The sequence below is a fragment of the Bos indicus genome, chromosome 11 (assembly GCF_029378745.1).
Source record: "Bos indicus isolate NIAB-ARS_2022 breed Sahiwal x Tharparkar chromosome 11, NIAB-ARS_B.indTharparkar_mat_pri_1.0, whole genome shotgun sequence".
Taxonomy (NCBI): domain Eukaryota; kingdom Metazoa; phylum Chordata; class Mammalia; order Artiodactyla; family Bovidae; genus Bos; species Bos indicus.
The window spans coordinates 103,636,683-103,650,142 of NC_091770.1; the positions used below are offsets into that span (position 1 = coordinate 103,636,683).

General features: G+C 53.4%; 1 long non-coding RNA gene across 1 annotated transcript; it reads left to right on the top strand.

The window, feature by feature from the left end:
- Positions 1 to 2,260: 2,260 nt before the first annotated feature.
- On the top strand, positions 2,261 to 9,451 carry LOC139185884 (uncharacterized). Its single transcript, XR_011569499.1, has 2 exons — positions 2,261 to 3,151; positions 7,808 to 9,451. It is a non-coding gene; the product is annotated as an uncharacterized lncRNA (long non-coding RNA).
- Positions 9,452 to 13,460: the final 4,009 nt, after the last annotated feature.

The following is a 13,460-nucleotide window of genomic DNA, read 5'->3' on the forward strand; positions in this document are numbered from 1 at the left end:
GGACGGAGGCGGAGGACGGAGGCGGTGGACGGAGGCGGAGGACGGAGGCGGAGGACGGAGGCGGAGGACGGAGGCGGTGGACGGAGGCGGAGGACGGAGGCGGTGGACGGAGGCGGAGGACGGAGGCGGTGGACGGAGGCGGTGGACGGAGGCGTGGACGGAGGCGGAGGACGGAGGCGTGGACGGAGGCGTGGACGGAGGCGGTGGACGGAGGCGGTGGACCGAGGCGGAGGACGGAGGCGGAGGACGGAGGCGTGGACGGAGGCGGAGGACGGAGGCGTGGACGGAGGCGGAGGACGGAGGCGGAGGACGGAGGCGGAGGACGGAGGCGGTGGACGGAGGCGGAGGACGGAGGCGGAGGACGGAGGCGGAGGACGGAGGCGTGGACGGAGGCGGTGGACCGAGGCGGAGGACGGAGGCGGAGGACGGAGGCGGAGGACGGAGGCGGAGGACGGAGGCGGAGGACGGAGGCGGTGGACGGAGGCGGAGGACCGAGGCGTGGCCGGAGGCGGAGGACGGAGGCTGTGCATGGAGGCGGAGGCGGGAGCCAGGTTGTCCTGTCGCTTTGTGTGCGGTAGTGACGGTGGCCTCTGCCACCAGACTGCGCCCTCCAGGGTGGCTGGTGCAAACCAGGGTGGGCTCCAGGTGCAGAGTCCATGCCTCGGCGCCAAGAAGCGAACTGGCTCAGTGGCAGCCTTACTTGTTGAAATGAAAATACGTTGGACATACTGGGTTAAATAAAATACACTATTCAAATTTATTTCACATTTCCTTTTAATGTAGCTGCCAGGAAATTTAAAATCTCACCTTTGGCTGGCATTACGTTTCCTTTGGACAGTGCTGGTCTAGCAGTTGAGCACATTGTCAGGGGGTCAAGGGCCCCCCTCAGTATCCCCTGATGACCAGCCTACCAGGCAGACCTCACAGGGGCCCTTGGGCAGCCGTCTCAGGTGGTCCGTGGCCAGGAGCCTGTGCCCCTCTCTCTGCTCGGGGCATCAGGTGTGACCCGTGGGTTTTTGTAGGGCAGGCCAGTTGCTCTGCTCCAGCCCTGACCACACCCTCAGTCCTGGATGCTGCGGCTGAGGGCGTGGGAGGTGGCCTGCCCGGCTCGGCCTGGGAGAAGGGGCGACCTCTGTGAGACGGGGCTGGCTGGGTGGTCCAGGCAGAAAGCGTATCAGGGCCTCAGAGGTGGGAAGAGTTGCAGGGAGGGGTTCCAGAGAGGGATGGGGCTGAGGCAGACTGAGCGATTGGAGAGGAAGGGGTGGCAGCCGGTTCCTCGGGGAGGAGGTGGGTCCAGAGGCGGTGGCTGCGCCTGTCAGTTTGTTCTGTGGCACCTGGGTGTCGGGCAGCTGTCGGGGTGCCTGCAGGTTGGTTACTGGTGTGTGGCCTGGCCAAAGGTGAGACGTGGGAGACATCTCCTTGAGGCGTAAGGCCAGCACCATTAGAACCCTGCCAGAGCCCTGGAGGGCCTCGCAGGAGAATGTTCCGCACCCAGGCCAAGCCCCGACCCAGCCAGGCTTGGTGAATGTCAGCACAAGTGTCACTGTGGCCTGAACGTAGCTCTGTCTCTCACCCCCAGCATCTGGAAACGCATCTGGCACCTCGTAGGTCTCAGAGAACTTCTTTCATAAGAGCCAAGTACTAAGCATATAATGTTGTTCAGTCACTCAGTCCTGTCTGACGTTTTGAGATCCCATGGACTGTAGCCCATCAGCCTCCTCTGTCCATGGGAATTCCTGGCAAGAATCCTAGAGTGGATTGCCATTTCCTCCTCCAGGCGATCTTCCTGACCCAGGGATCAAATCCGAGTCTCCCACATCTGCATTGGAGGCGGATTCTTTCTTGCTGAACCCCCGGGGAAGCAATAAGGGTGAAGTAGAGAACACAGATTGGAGAAGGAAACGGCAACCCACTCCAGTGTTCTTGCCCGGAGAATCCCCGGGACGGGGGAGCCTGGTGGGCTGCCGTCTACGGGGTTGCAGAGTCAGACACGACTGAAGCGACTTAGCAGCAGCAGCAGCAGAGAACACAGGAAAATGCTGATCCCATGGGAGCCACAGGAAAATCTGCGTTGTGTTCTTAGCTGCAGTGGGAACCCGGAAATCCTGGGACCCCTCTGTCTCAGAGCTGAACACAGATGTTTGCCGGGCTCTCACCGAGCCCCGGGCACCCGGAGGAGCTGAGGCTGCGGCCGTGGGGCAGACCAGCGTGGCTTCTGCCCCTGGGGAGCTGGACACAGGGCAGCTGTGAATGTGCTCAGGGCAGGCGGGGGCACCTGGCAAGGCCTGGATCCCACCTGCTGGGGGGTGGGAAAGGAGAAGCATTTGTGGCAGAAGTGAAAAGAAGCTTCTGGAGGGGCAAAGGGCAGACCCAGAAGGCGGGCAATGGTGTGGGAGCCAGTGGGTGTGCATTGCGTACGGCTTTGCAGGCCCCGTGAGGGGATTCACGCTTGTTTTCTGAAAGCAAGGGAAGCCTTCAGGGACTTTCCAGCCAGGCGTGACATCATCTCTTTAACCTCCCCCGGGTTGTGTAGCGGAGCAGTAGCCAGAGCCAGGAGCCCAGGGTCCCCTAGGGACATGGCAAGGCTGCAGGGGCCAGGCTGGTGGGGAGAGTCGAACCTCAGATGACCTCCCAGGGCGGGACGTGGCTCTCTGGCTACCAGCTGCATCTGCACCCTCTCGGCACAGCACACGATTCACACACATCAGCCAAGGGAACAGATAGGACAGGAGGGCAAGACCCCGAGCATCAGCATTATGGTGACCTAAGTCACAGGCGTGCACCTGGAGGCCGGGGGGACTGGGGATCCCGATTGGAGCGGGCCTAGGGCGGAGCCTGGAGGAACTCCTACACCTGCGGGTTGCCAAGTGCCAGGCTGGCTGTGGCCTTGACTCCTGGCAACATGAGCTTGGCACACCCCTCCCTGAGCACGGGCTTCTCTGTCCGAACAGTGATGAATGAGCGAGGGAGGCTCTCCAGGCCTCCAAAGGGAGGTGGCCCCTCGAGGGGTTGAGAGGACAGTGCCTGGGGAGTCACACGCTCTGGCCTGAGTGGGCGAACTCAGGGGAGTGATCTTCCTCTTTGAACCTCAACTTCCTCATCTGTAAAATGGGACAACAGCACCGTCGCAGGCGATGGCCCTGAGCATCAGGTGAGGTGCAGACATATACACGGTAAATAGCCAAGACTCACTGGCCCTCACCAGGCCCTCCAGAGGTGTCCCTGGGGGTCATCTGCTCTGGAAATGGGACCCTGGCAGAGCATTGCCAGCAGGGGGAGCCAAAGTGCCGCCTGTGAGTGGGCTGTCTGGGCCCCGCAAAGCCACCGCCCTGCTGGATCTGGGCTCTGGATGCTGGCATGGCCCAGGCTCATTCAGGATCCAGCTTCGGGGCAGCCAGAGGAAAGAGTTTGCGTCAGGCCCAGACTGCAGCCGTCTCTGGAGGGTATTCACTGCTGGACGCCGCTAGGGTGGTGGGGTCTGTAGCCCCCAATACCTGCTCCATCAATCCTCCCGGGGTTGAGCTTAATCGACACCAGAGAACGTGGCTCTTTCGAGCTCTGTGCTCAGTGGTTGAATCCTCACAGCCACGCGGGCTGGACCCAGGTTCGGCACCCGCGGGCACCCACTAGGTCACTGGTTGCTTGGCAGGTCCTGAGCCCAGTGTGGCGGGAAGGACGTCGCCTGGGGCAGTAAGCTTCTCTTTCTTTCCTTTTGGTGGGGAATAACTAACCTCCTTAAGGTCACACACTCTTCTAAGGCTTGTTTTGTTGTTGTTTGTATTCGGCACGGCTTGTGGGACCTTTTCATACTGTTCATGGGGTTCTCAAGGCAAGAATACTTGGAGTGGTTTGCCATTCTCCTCTCTGGTGGACCACATTCTGTCAGAACTCTCCACCACGACTCGTCCATGTTGGGTGGCCCTACACAGCATGGCTCATGGTTTCCTTCAACTCACATGCTAGCAAAGTAATGCTGAACATTCTCCGAGTGAGGCTTCAGTAATACATGAGTCAAGAACTTCCAGATATTCAAGCTGGATTGAGAAAAGGCAGAGGAACCAGAGATCAAATTGCCAACATCCGGTGGATCATAGAAAAAGCAAGAGTGTTCCAGAAAAACATCTGCTTTATTGACTGCACCAAAGCCTTTGACTGTGTGGATCACAGCAAACTGTGGAAAATTCTTAAAGAGATGGGAATACTAGACCACCTTACCTGCTCCTGAGACGTCTGTATGCAGGTCAAGAAGCAACAGTTAGGACCACACATGGAATATGGACATGTTACGTCCATGAATCAAGGTAGATTGGAAGTGGTCCAACAGGAGAGGGCAAGAGTGAACGTCGACATTCTAGGAATCAGCGAACTAAAATGGGCTGGAAGGGGTGAATTTAACTCAGATGACCATTATATCTACTACTGCAGGCAGGAATCCCTTAGAAGAAATGGAGTAGCCATCATAGTCAACAAAAGAGTTTGAAATTTAGTACTTGGGTACAATCTCAAAAATGACAGAATGATCTCTGTTCATTTCCAAAGCGTACCATTCAATATCACAGTGATCCAAGTCTATGCCCCAAACAGTAACGCTGAAGGAGCTGAAGTTGAAAGATTCTATGAAGACCTACAAGACCTTCTAGAACTAACACCCAAAAAAGATGTCCTTTTTATCATAGAGGACTGGAATACAAAAGTAGGAAGTCAAGAAACACCTGGAGTAACAGGCAAATTTGGCCTTGGAATATGGAATCAAGCAGGGCAAAGGCTAATAGAGTTCTGTCGAGAGAACGCGCTGGTCATAGCAAACACCCTCTTCCAACAACACAAGAGAAGACTCTACATGTGGACATCACCAGATGGTCAACAATGAAATCAGATTGATTATATTCTTTGCAGCCAAAGGGGGAGAAGCTCTAAACAGTCAGCAAAAACAAGACTGGGAGCTGACTGTGGCTCAGACCATGAAGTCCTTATTGCCAAATTCAGACTTAAATGGAAGAAAGTAGGGAAAACCACCAGACCATTCAGGTATGACCTAAATCAAATCCCTTATGATTGTACAGTGGAAGTGACAAATAGATTCAAGGGATTAGATCTGATAGACAGAGCGCCTGAAGAACTATAGACAGAAGTTCGTGACATTGTACAGGAAGCAGTGATCAAGACCATCCCCACAAAAAAGAAATGCAAAAAGGCAAAATGGTTGTCTGAGGAGGCCTTACAAATAGCTGAGAAAAGAAGAGAAGCAAAAGGCAAAGGAGAAAAGGAAAGATTTACCTGTCTGAATGCAGAGTTCCAAAGAATAGCAAGGAGAGATAAGAAAGTTTTCCTCGGCGATCAATGCAAAGAAATAGAGGAAAACAAGAATGGGAAAGACTAGAGATCTCTTCAAGAAAATTAGAGATACCAAGGGAACTTTTCATGCAAAGATGGGCACAATAAAGGACAGAAAAGCTATGGACCTAACAGAAGCAGAAGATATTAAGAAGAGGTGGCAAGAATACACAGAAGAACTGTACAAAAAAGGTCTTCATGACCCAGATAATCACGATGGTGTGATCATTCACCTAGAGCCAGACATCCTGGAATGTGAAGTCAAGTGGGCCTTAGGAAGCATCACTATGAACAAAGCTAGTAGAAGCGAATTCCAGTTGAGCTATTTCAAATCCTAAAAGATGATGCTGTGAAAGTGCTGCACTCAATATGCCAGCAATTTGGGAAATTCAGAAGTGGCCACAGGACTGGAAAAGGTCAGTTTTCATTCCAATCCCAAAGAAAGGCAATGCCAAAGAATGTTCAAACTACCGCACAATTGCACTCATCTCACACGCTAGTAAAGTAATGCTCAAAATTCTCCAAGCCAGGCTTCAACAGTACATGAACCAAGAACTTCCAGATATTCAAGCTGGATTTAGAAAAGGCAGAGGAACCAGTGATCAAATTGCCAACATCCACTGGATCATAGAAAAAGCAAGAGTGTTCCAGAAAAACACCTACTTCTGCTTTATTGAGTAGGCCAAAGCCTTTGACTGTGTGGATCACGACACACTGTGGAAAATTCTTAAAGAGATGGGAATGCCAGACCACCTGACCTGCCTCCTGAGAAATCTGTATAGCGGTCAAAGCAACAGTTGGAACTGGACATGGAACAACAGACTGGTTCCAAATCAGGAAAGGAGTACATCAAGGCTGTATATTGTCACCCTGCTTATTTAACTTATATGCAGAGTACATCATGCTGCATCAACTTATATGCAGAGTACATCAAGCTGGAATCAAGATTGCCGGGAGAAATATCAATAACCTCAGATATCCAGATGACACCACCCTTATGGCAGAAAGAGAAGAGGAACTAAAGAGCTTCTTGATGAAAGTGAAAGAGCAAAGTTAAAAAGCTGGCTTAAAAGTTAACATTCAAAAAACAAAGATCATGGCATCTGGTCCCATCACTTCATGGGAAATAGATGGGGAAACAATGGAAACCGTGACAGACTTTATTTTCTTGGGCTCTAAAATCACTGCAGATGATGACTGCAGCCATGAAATTAAAAGACGCTTGCTCCTAGGAAGAAAAGCTATGACCAATCTAGACAGCATATTAAAAAGCAGAGACATTACTTTGCCAACAAAAGTCCGTCTAGTCAAAGCTATGGTTTTTCCAATAGTCATGTATGGATGTGAGAGTTGGACTGTGAAGAAAGCTGAGCTCCTAAGAATTGATGTCTTTGAACTGTGGTGTTGGAGAAGACTCTTGAGAGTCCCTTGGACTGCAAGGAGATCCAACCAGTCCATCCTAAAGGAGGTCAGTCCTGGGTGTTCATTGGAAGGACTGATGTTGAAGCTGAAGCTCCAATACTTTGGTCACCTAATGTGAAGAACTGACTCCTTGGAAAAGACCCTGATGCTGGAAAAGATTGAAGGCAGGAGGAGAAGTGGCTGACAGAGGATGAGATGGTTGGATGGCCTCACCAACCCGATGGACATGAGTTGGAGTAAGCTCCGGGGTTGGTGATGGACAGGGAGGCCTGGTGTGCTGCAGTCCATGGGGCCGCAAAGAATCTGAGCGACTGAACTGAATTGTGTGTGGATCCTTGGTTGAATCTGTGCCCTCGGCAGTGAAAATTCGTAACCGCTGGACCCCCCGGGAGTTCCCAAGGCTCTTTTTTTGAAAACGCAGAGATCAGAAACAGGGTGGCAACAGCTCTGGTATAAGGCTGCCTCACTCTGTTACACTTCACAGATACTGCGTTGTTTTTTTTTTTAATTGAAGATTTGTGGCAAACTTGCGTGAAACGTCTGTCAGAGTTGTTTTCCAACAGCATTTGCTCACTTCCTGTCTGTCACATTTTGGTAATTTTTACCATATTTCAAACTTTTCATTATTATTATATTTGTTACAATACCCGTGGACAGTGATCTTTGATGTTATTGGTGGTGGTGCTGGTTTAGTCGCTAAGTCTTGTCCGATTCTTGCGACCCCATGAACTGGAGCCCTCCAGGCTCCTCTGTCCTTGGGATTTCCCAGGCAGGAATACTGGAGTGTGTTGCCCTTTCCTTCTCTATTGAATTTATTACTATTATACAACTCACTGAAGGCTCAGAGGATGGTTAGCATTTTTTAGCAATAAAGTGGTTTTTCATTAAGATGTATACATTTTTTTTTCCGGAGATAACGCTATTGCACACCTTATAGACTACAGTCTAACGGAAACATAACTTTTACATGCACTGAGAAACCGAAACACTCACGTGACTTCTGTTCACACTTCATTCACACTAACTTCCTGTGACATTCATTTGATTGCAGCCAAGTGCGTTGGAACCAAACGCATCCTATCTCTGAAGTGCGCCTGCATAGAGATTTGCAGTGAATACCGTGAATCTACACACAAGTACGAATTCAACTGCGGATGTGATCGATAAAACATCATCTGCCGTGTCGTTCAAGGGTGTGAGAAGACAGTAAAGAGTGTAGCCCCGAGGTCCTTCACACGTGGTGTCTGTCGTGTTACCTAGAAACAACGCTTCTGGAGCTCAGAGCATCACTGCGTCCAGCCTGGGTTTCTCGGTCCTAATCGGGATGGTGGCGTGTCCACAGAAAGTGGCTGCTGCCTGGCCCGCGCATGCGCCTGGGTCCCCAGAGGCAGAACCGAGAACGCAGCTGTAGGACTCGATGCCATTTCTGAGTCCTGACCTCGTGCCACGAGCTTTGTGCCAGGGACCTGACAATTGCAGCCCCATCGCCAGCCCAGGAGGCTGGGTCGGAGCAGTTTCCACTTTACCCTGAGGTACTGAGTCTCCAAGACGGCACACCACCTCCCTGCGGTCCTCCGACTGTGACCGGGAAGGCGGAAACACAAGCAACACAAATCAGGAAGCTCAGGAGCAGCCGGCCTGGCCCCTTCGATGATCCTTAGGACGGAGTCACGTGGAGCAGCGCCTCCAGGCCCGGTGCAGCCCGCTCTGCACTGGCTTCTGCAGCAACGGTGAGTCGTTTGGGAGCCAGTGCACACGCGCTCCCTCCCGGAGATGCACGGTGCACACCGGCATTTCAGGGCCCAACAGGTCCCGAGGAAAAGGATCCCCTGACCCAGGGCCGCTTCCCAAACCCATCAAATACCCTCTGGGACACAGCGCTCTGGGTCTCTCGATTCTCCCCGGGGTCAAGCTGAACCACACCGTGCAGGTTCCTGATTGAAATACTTTGACGGAATAATCCTTTGCTGTTATGCCTGGGATCCCATCATGACAGTGAGCGTACGAAGGTCTCCACCCACTGTCTGCTGACAGCTCTGCCCCTCCAGCAGCGCTCCTGGGCACGGTTCCCGAATCTGGGCTGGCCCGCAAAGGATTCGTCATTGGCTGTGATGGGATATGAAGCCGCCGCAGAGTGGTCCTCCGCGCCGAGGCTAAGCACAGCCTCTGGAAGCGAGCCTTTCTCAGTGAAGAGAATGGCAGCTGCGGGCAGCCCCCCGAGTAGCACCAAGGCCTGAGACGCTCTGCTCACTTCTTGGCGTGTGTAGCCCTGCGGGTCTGTTTATTTGTGGGCCCTGAGGTTGTCCTTCCTGGCTCCCAGATCCCGTCTCCGCTCTGGCCAGAGGGGCGCAGAGCCACCTCTGGGGCTCGCTCTGGGACAAGGTGGAGCAGAACCTTGGGTTTTCCTGCAGGGCTGAGGGGCCGACAGCCATCCTGACCGCCTAATCCACACCGCCCAACGTGGTGGCCATGCACACGTGTGGCGGTCAAGTACCTGGGCTGTGGCCGGTCCAAACTGAGGTGCGCCGTAAGCCTGGAACACCCATGAGCTTTTAAAGACAGTCCCCCTCCTACCCCAAAAGAAGCTAAAAGATCCCATTAACTTTGTGTCAGTTACATGCTGAGGTGACAGTATTTTGGGTCTGTTGGATTAACTAAGATATATTACTAAATAAACTTCACCCATTTCTTTTTGCATTTAACGTGGCTGCTAAAATATTTGAAATTGCACACATGGCTTGCATTGCCTTTCTGGCAGACAGCGCTGCTCTAAATCACCCTGGAGGCCTCAGGGAAGGTGCCCCCCCAACCCCACCCCTGACGATGAGCAGCCGGGAGAGGAGGGCACGGCAGGAGGGTGGACTGGCCACTCCGTGTTGACCTCACGAGTTTTGCGTGTTGAAAAGCACAAGTCTCCAGACCCCTGGGGTAGGACACCCCGAGGAGGGGAGGGGACCAGGGCTGACAGCTGGGCCAGCTGGCCGTGGCCGTGGCAGCTGTGGGCATGCACGTGGCACTGGAATGCCTGGGATATATATCTGCTAGGGCTTCCAGAACAAGTGCCACACGGCATTCCCTGGTGCTCCAGTGGTCAGGACCCAGAGCTTTCACTTCCAGGGCCCGGGTTTGATCCCTGGTCAGGAAACTAAGATTCCATGGCTAAAAAACATAAGTGCCACAGGCCAGTGGCTTCACAGAAATTTCACTTGTCACAGTTCTGGGTGCCAGAAGACCGAGACCAAGCTGTTGGTGAGGCGGATTTCCTGAGGCCTCTGTCCTGGGCTGGGAGGTGACCGCCTTCTCCCGGGTCTCACGTTTCCCTCTGTGCGAGTCTGTGTCCCGATTGCTTCTTTTTTGAGGACCCCAGTCACATTGGCTTGGGGCCCCCCGCACTGACCTCACTTTCCCTAAATTACCCCTTTAAAGCCCAGTCTCCAGAGACAGCTATTCTGAGGTCCTGGGAGCTGGGGCTTCCACATACGAATTTGGGAGGACCAGAGCCCCAAGCCAGAACAAGCCAGACCCCCAAGCCAGGGCTGTCTTGGCTGAGTACAGCCCTGAGGGAGAGGCTGTGTCCTTTTCCTTGTGGGAGGTGCACCGTGGCCTGGGAGGTGTCCTTTCAATGCACGGCTGGTGGAGCAGGCCAGCTCAGACTGTGTGTCCAGGATGAGAACGGTGAACAGCAGAAATGCTGGTGGGCAGTGGAGCTGAGGCCGTGGGAGCAGGTTCAGGCCCCAGTGGGCAGGTCTCGGGCGGTCTTTCAGCCTGCAGTGGGCACCCTGGGGCCGGGGGAATCCATGCCGATGCTTCTGAGCCCGAGCACAGCTGGGGGTTGCGTCCCCTGGGCATCAGGGGAGGTTCAGGCAGGGGAGGGCAGAGCCCTCAGCCTGTGGCTGTGATTGGTCTGCCCCCAGGAACTCGCCCGCAAGGCGATGGGCAGGGCCAGGTTCTGGGCATGCCGAGTTTAAACCTGACATGGCATCGCTCTCCTTGTTGCTGGGGGCCCAAGGGTTTGGGGGAGCAGTGAGGTCCCCTGAGGCCCGTCCTGCTGCCTCTGTGGGAATCCCACAACCACCAGGAACTTCTTGGGAGGACAAACACTGCTAGGAGTTCTTTCTTTAAAAAAAATAATTCAGGTAAAATTCATAGAGCATGAAATTAACCATTTTACAGCGAATTCAATGGCATTTACCATGTTAAAAATGTGCAACCACCGCCTCTGTCAGCTTCCAAGACATTTCATCTCTGGAAGTAATGCCCCAGACCCACTGGGCATTCACTGCCCATTGCCCACAGCTCCCAGCCCTGGGAACCACTCATCTGCTTTCCGCCTCTCTGGGTTTATTTACTCTGAATGTTTCATACAAACGGAAGCACACAGCCTTTGCTGTCTGGCTTCTTTCACTCAGCGTGATCTTTCTGCATTTTGACTGAGCTGTAACTTGTGTTGGTAACTTCATTCCTTTTTATGGCTGAAAATAGTCCGTCCTGGAGGAGCAAATGGCAAACCACTCCAGTATCCTTGCCTGGAGAATTCTATGGACAGAGGAGCCTTGTGGGCTACAGTCTGTGGGATCGCAAAGAGTCAAACACGACTGAGTGACTAGCACACACACAATAGTCCATCACGTGTGTGTTTAGTCTGGGTTCTCCAGAGAAACAGAGCCAACAGGATGCTGTTGTTGTTGTTCAATCGCTCAGTCATGTCCAACCCTTTGCAACCCCATGGACTGCAGCACGCCAGGCTTCCCTTTCCCTCACTATCTCCTGGAGTTTGCACAAGTTTGTGTCCATTGAGTCCGTGAGACTATCCAACCATCTCATCCTCTGTCACCCCCTTCTCCTTCTGTCTTCAATCTTTCCCAGCATTGGTGTCTTTTCCCAGTGAGTCAACTATTCTCATCAGGTGGCCAAAATATTGGAGCTTCATCTTCAGCATCAGTCCTTCCAATCAGTATTCAGGGTTGATTTCCTTTAGGATGGACTGGTTTGGTCTCCTTACTGTCCAAGGGACTCTGGAGAGTCTTCTCCAGCACCACAATTTGAAAGCATCAGTTCTTCAGTGCTCAACCTTGTTTATGGTCCAACTCTCAACAGGGTGTATCAATACATAAAGAAATTTATTACAAGGAACTGACTCATATTATTATGGAGACTCCGAAGGCAGGAAGAGACAGATACCCCAACTCCAGTAGTCGGGCCCCAGGACGTCCCTCTTCCTCAGCCTTTCTGTTCTATTCATATCTTCTTCACCTGATTGGGTGAGACCCACCTGCATGGGGGCAGGGGAGGGGGCATCTGCTTTACTCAGCCCAGATTGCAATGCTAATCTCATCCCTCACGTGTGGCCAAATCTGAGCACCGCCCCCCCCCCGCCCCGCCCCGCACCGCCAGCCACGGTGACATATAAAATTAGCCATCACAGTGTGGACCTACCCCACCTGGTTCACCAGTCGGCAGCTGATGGGCATTTGGGTTGTTCCCACCTCTTGGCTGCTGTGAGCACATGTGTATATGGACCGGTTATAGAGCCCGTTTTCACTTCTCTTGGTGTACACCTAGGAGTGTAATTTAGGGGTGCTGGGAGTTTTTTGGGCAGAATTCAGGCTGAGAGCCTCCTCCAAGATGAAAGTTCAGCCATTTGCCATATTCCATTTCCCAGTACCTCTTGTCCCAGAAACGAAGCATCTGCACTCAGTGAGGAAATCTTGGGTTCACCCTTGTGCCCAGATGGGCCACGCCAGGGACAGGTGGCACTTTGCAGCGGAAGGTGGTCAGTTCAGTTCAGTTCAGTCACTCAGTTGTGTCTGACTCTTTGCAACCCCATGCACACCAGGCCTCCCTGTCCATCACCAACTCCTGGAGTTTACTCAAACTCATGTCCATTGAATTGGTGATGCCATCCAACCATCTCATCCTCTGTCATTCCCTTCTCCTCCTGCCTTCAATCTTTTCCAGCATCAGGGTCTTTTTCCAGTGAGTCAGCTCTTCGCATGAGGTGGCAAAAGTATTGGAGTTTCAGCTTCAGCATCAGTCCTTCCAGTGAACACCCAGGACTGATTTCCTTTAGGATGGACGGGTTGGATCTCCTTGCAGTCCAAGGGACTCTCGAGAGTCGTCTCCAACACCACAGCGCAAAAGGTCAGTGGACTGTTAATCTGTTTTGAAGCCACTGGCGTGGAGGCGGGACCAGGTAGAGAAAGGGAGGAGCCAGGTAGAGAGAAGAGGAGCCAAGTAGAGAAGGGGTAAGGTCCAGTGGAGAAGGGGCGGAGTCAGATAGAGAAGGGGCAGGAGCGGGCCAGGCAGAGAAGAGGCGGGGCCAGGCAGAGAAGAGGCGGGGCCAGGTGGAGAAGGGGTGGAGTCATGAGAAGGGGTGGGGCAGGCAGAGAAGGGGCGGGGCCAGGTGGAGAAGGGGCGGAGTCATAAGGGGTGGGACAGGCAGAGAAGGGGCGGGGGCAGGTAGGGAGGAAGGCATAGGGAGGAGGGAGGAAGATCCGAGCCCTGTGCTTGACGGCCCAGTTTGGGATTCCTGAGACAGTGGTTCTGCCCAGCCTGCACCCCTTGGGGGTCACAGAACTTACCCCACTCACTATGTCACCAGCCCCGCCCTGCAAAGTTCCCCTGCTCAGATGTTCCTGTGGCTCTCTCTGCCCCACGCCAGGGCCTGGACTCTTCCCTGTGCCCCTCCTGTCTGCAGTGGTGGG